Source organism: Nansenia antarctica (assembly GCF_963989245.1).
Source record: "Nansenia antarctica genome assembly, chromosome: 6".
In the NCBI taxonomy this organism is placed as follows: domain Eukaryota; kingdom Metazoa; phylum Chordata; class Actinopteri; order Argentiniformes; family Microstomatidae; genus Nansenia; species Nansenia antarctica.
In genome coordinates, this window is record NC_137676.1 from 37963094 (window position 1) to 37970690 (window position 7597).

Genomic DNA, 7597 nt, shown 5'->3' on the forward strand with positions numbered 1-7597 from the left:
TCGAATTGCTATGAGAGAATAATAGTATACTTTTATACTTCAGCTCCTACATGAACTAAAAAGGACACGTAACCTAGATGAACACTAACACTATGCTCTAGTAGTCTACCATCTGAACCACACAAACGTTGTCAGAAGTGGGGTTCGAACCCACGCCTCCAGTCTCAATTATTATCTCAAGTATTCAACTCTTGCGACTGGCGCCTTAGACCTCTCGGCCATCCCGACAATTGTAAATCAATTAAAGAGCTGAGCTGAATAAGACATTAAACCTTTACTGTCACACCAGACAGACACGATAATACAACAGCTGTATACACTTGCTATACGTGTAATTACCTGAATATATCTGGCAAATTATATGTTTTATAATATGACAAGCACACATGCCATTGAGTAGACTATGAACCGAAGGAATGTACAGCTGAATGAGCATATGAATGTGCAATAACACTATGTGCAATATGACAACCCTCGGGTACATAAGGTTCAGAGATAGGAAATGTTAGGATATGTATAGCATAGCATAGAGTACAGCACAGTGTTTTATTTGGATAGTATAGTGGATAGTGTATATAGCCTTTATTTATGTAAACCAGCTCTTTTCCCTTCTTGTTTTTAGTTTTTTTTTTCCTAGCACCAGGGGAGCCCCCCCTCCCAAATTTCGTTGTATGGTACCTGTACTATATAAATGACAATAAAGACCATTCATTAATTCATTCATATGGATAAGCTATAGACAGTTCCAGTTGTAATCAAAGTCATGGTGATTAGCATTGTTAGCAGCATGCCCTTCTAACTGAGCTACATCGAGCCACTGACTATGCTGTATGTTCTTGTTAATAATAATAATAAATTATAGTTATAAGGCGCTTGTTAGAGACCATGCAGTGTTATGGTACCTTGAGGTTGAACTCGATGTTATAATAATGTATCTTACAGAACATTGAATGAGTCAACATTGCTAACACCTGCCATGCTCTACTTAAAATGTGTCAGCAGTGGGGTTCGAACCCACGCCTCCATTCGGAGACCAGAATACTCCTTTATCAGGAAGGACTTTCACCTTGAGTCTGGCGCCTTAGACCGCTCGGCCATACTGACATCTTGCAATGGACCAGAATTGAGCTGAGCAAGACATTAAACCTTTATCCAGTTTACTGTTACACCAGACAGACGCTTGAACACAGACGAGGAACCATACATAGAGAATGTTGCGTTGTTAATGATAGTAGCCTACATGGTTTTAAAGGAACACATTGATGCTCTGAGAAGGAGGAATCACACTATCATAACTTATTATTCTATGGAACCCAAATATACAATAAATGTAGGCTATACACACGCAGACTTCTAAGACTTATTGGCAGGGCAGCCAAGTTTCACCAAAAGTTTGGAGTGAGATTTTTTGGCGGTGGAGCGACCCAAAACTGTGCACGTTTTGGCAGCTACGGCCCCTCTCTCCCACCCAATTATTTGTGCTAGTTTCCTGCAATTTTACATGTTGTTCATAATAAACCAGCACAAGAAATGAAAAAAAATCAGACAATATATCATATTTATGAAATCTTAATAAACAAATACAGTAGCCTACAGACTCTAAAAGAAAAATTGGCCCCATCAACAGGACTCAGCCCCTTGGTCAGCAGCAGAAAGACCCGTGGTCATCATGTTATATACAGTGCATTGCTCATAGATGGCTATCATGTTATACAGTACATACCAGGGTTTTTCCTGGGTCAGAATGAGGGCTTGGTGGGTGATTTTTTTTGGAGGGACCCCCAATTGTTGTATTTGTATTGTAAATTGTAATTATTAATAATAATTATTATTATTAATGTACCTGGTTATGTTACAGTAGAGAAACAAAAAACAGTTACCAAAACGGAGTATTTACTAGCTAAGATTGGCAAAAGATTGGCGTGGTGCAACCGAAATGAGTAAACAACTAGTTTGAAACTAACTAGTAACAACTAGGGGTTTAGTAACTACTAAATGCCTGCATTTAGTAATGACTTACGCCATATTGGTGCAACCCAGTCCAGTAGGCTACCAGATACGATGTTGTAATGTATGCACATATTTTGCTACCACGGTTGCCAGATGGAATTGACAATGTCCAGCCCAACCGGTCTAAAAGCTGCCGAATCCACCCGTCCAGTGTGACCAAAAGTAGCCCAATCTGGCAACCCTGCTTGCTACGTTCTTGCAGCTCGCGTGAACACAGGTTCTTCCATCAGCGCTCGCCTGCCGCTTCGATTGCAGACTCAAGTTAACGCGCGTGCAGAAAGATGCCACGAAAGTCATGTCCAGTAGCTTTCTTTCCATTTGAACAGACCATAGAGGGGAGGACCGACAATGCTGTTGATTGCCTGTATTACCTGGAGCAATACACCAGGGGGCAGCCAAAACAGCTAGTCCGAAGCTGCCAACACATGACTGATGGCACTGGATACACTATAGCAAAGGCTTTACTCCATGAACACTTTGGAAATAATCATGTTATAGCATCCGCCTACATGGACAAAATATTTTCATGGCCATCAATTAAGTCGGAGGATGGGAAGGCTTTACAATCATACGGCCTGTTCTTGCGTGGATGTTGCATTGCCATGAAGGATGTGTATAATCTATGTGACTTGAACACACCTGCGAATATGCTCACTGTGATCAAGAAGTTACCCTACAAATTGAGGGACAAGTGGCGAACAGTGGCATATGACATCCAGGAAAAGCATCGCCGAAGAGCTATGTTCACTGATATTGTGACTTTTATCGACCGTCAAGCGAAGATTGCTACAGACCCTGTATTCGGAGACATACAAGATGCTCCAACCATGGTAGCAATCAAAGAAAGTGGCAGAACAAAACCTAGGCCTCGCTCAAAGGATAGAGGAGTAGTTTTGCTACGACTGTTACGACAGTTGAAAGAGAGGCTCAACCAGAAAACCAGGTTAAGGATGGTCCTGACAAGGCTTGCCTTTACTGCAACAAGGGCAGACATACGCTGGAGTCGTGCACTCTATTGGAGAGTAAAGTTCACAGTGAGAAGATGGATTTCCTGAAAAGGAATGGAGTTTGCTTTGGCTGCTTGTGCACTGGGCACATCAGCAAAGAGTGCAGGAATCGTCTCTCTTGAAATGGCAACGGGAAAAAACCCTCTGGTGTGCCGAACCCAGCCTTGACAAGACTCCACTGTCCTCTGTCATAGACCTTCCACCATCTATGAAAATGTATTCATGGGGCCTTTCAATGGAATCCAGTTCAAACACTCTCTATAAAAATAGATAAAAAAGTAGTTCAGTACAGTAAGTGATACAGAAAGACAGACTTCTGCAATAGTGCATTTACAGTATATTCACTCCAGATTTACCTACATTACAATATAGTTTACAGTACTGTAAACGTAGCAACTGCAACTACTAGGCTACAGTAACAGTAGGCCTATGAGCATAGAATTGTACTGGAAGCATCAGTGCTGAAAGTGTGTAGGTTACACTTACTTGCACATGCTGATATCTTTGGCTCTTGCAGAGTTGCGATCAAAGGGTACTCTGTACACTTGTCTGTTGCATGTGAGGACACCATCAACGTTGACATTGTCTTCAATCACTCTCTGCTGGATTTCACAGAGTCGGATGGCATTATTTTGAAGGACCATGTCAACAATGAGTGCTTCTTGTTGTTGGGAGAAAAATGCAGTACTGCCACCTCCATTTGGTCGTCTTTCAATTCTACAAAGGGGAATATGCACTTACAAACTCTGAATGTCCTGATGATGCTGGCCACAGAGAATCTGCTCAAATTGGGTTGGACTCTTTGTCCTGCTTCCCTCATTGTTGTCCCATGAACAACAACATGATCTACAATAGTTGCACGGATTTCATCAGTAATGCTTGTTCTTGGTCTTCCTCGGGCTCTTCCTCGTCCCCTTCCTCCTCGTCCACCACCTCTCACACAAACTCTTCCTCCTCTGCCTCTCTGTATGTTTCCCGCCATTGTAGATGGATGCACATGTGCCACCTGTGCACTCTGAACTGACTTTTATCCTGCCCAATTGGTCTGATCACATCATTAGAAACGTGTGTGTTAAATTTTGAGTTGTTGTGTGTGACAACTGTGTTGGAGTTGTGTTCACATTCTGCTGCCAGTGTTCACAATTTTGCAACACAAGTGTATCACAGTGTGAAATGTGTTTAGTGACTGAGAATGTGCTTAAGGTTTGGCAACAAAGAGCGGATCAGTTTTGCAGATTGTGTCTAAGTACCTGAACAGTGTTTAAGGTTTGGCCAAAAGAGTGTTTGATTCGACAAATGAGTTTAGGCCCTGAGAATTTGGTTCAGAGAATGGGGTTTAGTGTTTTAGCAACTGAGAAAAACTGTAACACTAAAATCGGAACCTCAAACACAATGACCAAAACCTGAAACTGGTGTATTTTATCTCACACCAATTCTTCACAATGACAAACACATTTCTTGCTTATGACTCATTTTGCAGCTCTAAACCACACAGTTAACAGAACACTAAATACAATTCTATACATTTGGCACACTCTTCCTTGATAACATCTCTTATGTTCACATGGAAAACACTACCATTCAGAATGCTAAACCAATCACACAATCACACTCCTCATATGGGCATACACAGGGTTCGAGTTATAAGCTGAGCTTTGTGGGGGGTCTCCAAAATAACAGTGCGAAATGTTCTCATGCACGCGCGAATCATGCCCACACAGCGATGGGACTTACAAGTTTTAATTAGCTATAGGCAGTAGCGGATTAAGGTGGTCAGTGATCCTAGGCTACTCCTTTGTGTGAGGACCCCCCCGCCCCCATACACAAGCCTCCCCCCTCCCCAAAATATACAACTCACAAGCACCCTGCACACACACCACTCATAATGCTTTACCATAAAACACTTAAACACTTTAATAACGCAATAACACAACAGTGTTAATAATGCAAACAATAAAAAAAAGGTTCAGTGCATTCAGTTCTGTCTCTATTCCTCTCCTCTCCTGTTGTCTGTCTCTCTGTTACTGTCCTGTTGTCTGTCTCTCTGTTGCTGTCCTGTTGTCTGTCTCTCTGTTACTGTCCTGTTGTCTGTCTCTCTGTTGCTGTCCTCTCTTGTTGTCTGCCTCTCTGTTACTGTCCAGTTGTCTGTCTCTCTGTTGCTGTCCTGTTGTCTGTCTCTCTGTTGCTGTCCTGTTGTCTGTCTCTCGGTTACTGTCCTTTTGTCTGTCTCTCTGTTACTGTCCTGTTGTCTGTCTCTCTGTTGCTGTCCTGTTGTCTGTCTCTCTGTTGCTCTCCTCTCCTGTTGTCTGTCTCTATGTTGCTGTCCTGTTGTCTGTCTCTATGTTGCTGTCCTCTCCTGTTGTCTGTCTCTCTGTTGTCTGTCTCTCTGTTGCTGTCCTGTTGTCTGTCTCTCTGTTGCTGTCCTGTTGTCTGTCTCTCTGTTGCTGTCCTGTTGTCTGTCTCTCTGTTGCTGTCCTGTTGTCTGTCTCTCTGTTGCTGTCCTGTTGTCTGTCTCTCTGTTGCTCCCCTCAGCTCTAAATTACAGAAATGAATTAGCTAATTAGGGTTGGGTACCGTTTGGGTTTTATTCGATACCGGTGCCAAATCGATACTTTAAAAACGGTACCGGTACCGAAACGGTACTTAAATCGGTCCTTTTTTTTTTTTTTTTCTTTCAGATTTTATCCCTTTTTTCACCCAATTTGGTAGCCAATTGAACCCAACCTAGCATCCAATTATCCCCTGCCTATTGCGAAGGATCCGCCGCACGACCCCGTGGCCGGCAGTCCCAGAGGAGGCCGCCAGGCAGACTAGCTGACTGGCTCCTCGAGCCCAGCACCGTTATTCTGGCACCCGGGGGGCGCTGGATTTCACAGAGTCGGATGGCATTATTTTGAAGGACCATGTCAACAATGAGTGCTTCTTGTTGTTGGGAGAAAAATGCAGTACTGCCACCTCCATTTGGTCGTCTTTCAATTCTACAAAGGGGAATATGCACTTACAAACTCTGAATGAACCTAGCATCCAATTATCCCCTGCCTATTGCGAAGGATCCGCCGCACGACCCCGTGGCCGGCAGTCCCAGAGGAGGCCGCCAGGCAGACTAGCTGACTGGCTCCTCGAGCCCAGCACCGTTATTCTGGCACCCCGGGGGCGCTGTTGCGCGACGGATCCTTGTCCGGAAATACTCCTATACCGCCCTCGGGAGCGGCCGCCCAATATGCCGCTCCCCGTGTGTGCCCCAGCCATATCCGGATCTGGCGAGCTGGGATCCGATCCCAGTCCCCGGTGAGCAGCTTGCACTAGTGGCCAGTGCTTAGACCGCTACACCACCGCGGGGCCTTAAATCGGTACTTTTGATTGTTTTTTTAAATTCAGTGTTTCCTCCAGGAGTTTTCACATCAGTGGCGGGGTGGTTACTGACGCGATTTTTCGCGTGCACGCCATTAATGCCGAGCGGCATTATATGTTTTATATAGAGGGGATCAAATACCAACATATCCTGACGCTACAGCTGCAGGCTACTCATTTCACCACATCAACAGCCCCACATGAAACAACAGCTATAAGCGATAGTCACATGTATCACGGCCAATAATTTTGTTATTTTTGCTATACAAGAAGGAGCGAAAAATACATGTACACTAGGTTAGTAAAAAGTAAAAGCCACCTTACCTTTACGGAGACAAGATAGACCAAAGTGAGAGGGTCAAATTTGTCGATCGGAGGCCCATTTAAGTCCACGAACAACAATGCGGTAAGGCTCCTGGCTTGCAGCCGGTTCCTGTTCTGACTGTCAGTGTCATTGCATCCAGAAAAGCCCCTCTCACACTCTGCAGAGGTCGGAAGAAAAGTGTTGCTCGCCACTATAAGTATTTTCAAGGTTTTACCCTGCTGTTCCTTGTCTTGTAATTTCCAGTCTCTGAATTCACTGACAGCATCACTCGAAGGCTCTCCGAGAAGTTTGAAAACTGACTTTTTGTTTGTTTTCATTATTATTTATTTTTAACATGTAATCACAACGTCATACATTGTTATATTTAATAAACGCCATAAAATTGTGTGGGTGAAGATGCTAAGAAAGAGATTTTTGAAAACAATGTAATTTGTCTATACTGTAAATGAACTGTCTAAAGACGTGTCACATAAGTGCCATTCTCCTCAGCTGGGTAAGTTCATGCAGCTATCCTAGCCAGCAACTTTTCAGTTTGTGGCTAACCACCAAGTTTAACTAACTAGCTATTTCCTTTCGCTTCTAGATTATCTGTGGGACAATAAAGGCTTGACAGTATTCCAGTTATTATGGCGAAAGTGACAAGTAAATTCACGGTGACCCGTGATCACCCGTATCCCGTCAGGACCATCACGACGCGCAGTCAGTGTCGTCAGGTTCGGGCCAGCGACTGTTTCTTTGAGTGGCTGGCCCCCGAGGTCTTTGACATGATCCTGGACAGACTCTCTGGTGGGTTCTGTTTGCTTTGGACATTTTTCAGGATGGGTGAATTATGATTATTTAGATGAGACATATCTATGAGGCTGAACTATTCTGATTGAAGCCATTACCATGGGCAGGGTACTAA